We start from the raw sequence: 1,244 nt of genomic DNA, 5'->3' as shown, positions 1-1,244 counted from the left end.
CCTCCGTAAGTAAATACCAAACCAGGCGAGGAAAGATTTCCTCCTCGCTAAATTCTCGCCCTAAGCAGTAGAAACAACACCCTTTTCTGCTTCCATGACTGCTACTAACACTATTCTCTCCCCTAAGTAGTAGACAACACCCTTTCTGCTTTTCCATGACTACTACTAACACTTTTTTTCTGCCCTAAGTGTAGCAACAACACCGTTTTCTGATTTTCCATGACTACTACTGACCCTCAACTAGCTGTTTGTTTACACTGATATCAAGCTGAGCGTTGTGGCTGTGTTTGACGAATGCAGCAGGACGAAGACGAAGCTAAACTATAGCTTTTTCTTTGTATTCCAAACTGAATAGAACTTGAGGGGAAATTATTATAAAATTTCTCTTAATTCTGAAATGAAACAGAAATTAAATGTGGGATGTGTGCTGAAATCATGTTTTAATAGATATTCTTGTTGGTCACCACAAATTCTGCGAACATAGTCTACTTTTTACTTCATAAGCAAGCATGGACTAATTCAGTCATATAGCATTGGGTTTTTTCTATTTGTATTACTATTATTATACATTTTAGTGGAAAAAAACTCCACAACAGTGTACGATACCCCCTCCCCCCCGCACACTACCAAAAACAAAGAAAAAAATGGGGAAAAAAAACATATTTTTAACCGTTCCCTTCTAATCTCTTGTTACCGATGTAAAGACCCTGATCACCTCCCAGGCATTTCTATGGTGTTGCTTCATGGCAGTCTCCGACACAAACAGCATACCTCCCAACAGTAAATAAACTAAACAAAAATTTATTAAATTCTCTACAAGGCATACACCGCTCTACATAATTCTCATAAAATGATATCTATATTTTCTAATACCTCCAGCAAAAGCGCACCCTTTCCTTTACCATAAACTTTCGAGACTAAAATAAGATTGATGTTGAAAATTGTTATCACTTTATGTCCCCGTTCCTCAGATAAAAAGTTTACATAATTTTCAATAAAAGGGGAAGGCCCTTAATGAAATCTGGTTTATGTTTCTTGCATTCCTTATAGTGGTTCAGTTTGCTTAGCATCAACATTAAGCCATACTTCGAGGGAAAATAATATGAATGACATGTATGACTGACAAGGAGAATGGAGCAATGAATTATTATTCGAATTATTTTGTGAATGATGTTTAGCTATGTGGATTATTTTATTATACTTAAAAGGTTTACCCTGATGAAATGTTTAACAGCACACAACAC

This window comes from Penaeus monodon, chromosome 28 (genome assembly GCF_015228065.2).
Source record: "Penaeus monodon isolate SGIC_2016 chromosome 28, NSTDA_Pmon_1, whole genome shotgun sequence".
NCBI classification, from domain to species: Eukaryota; Metazoa; Arthropoda; class Malacostraca; order Decapoda; family Penaeidae; genus Penaeus; species Penaeus monodon.
This window is presented reverse-complemented; position numbering follows the sequence as displayed.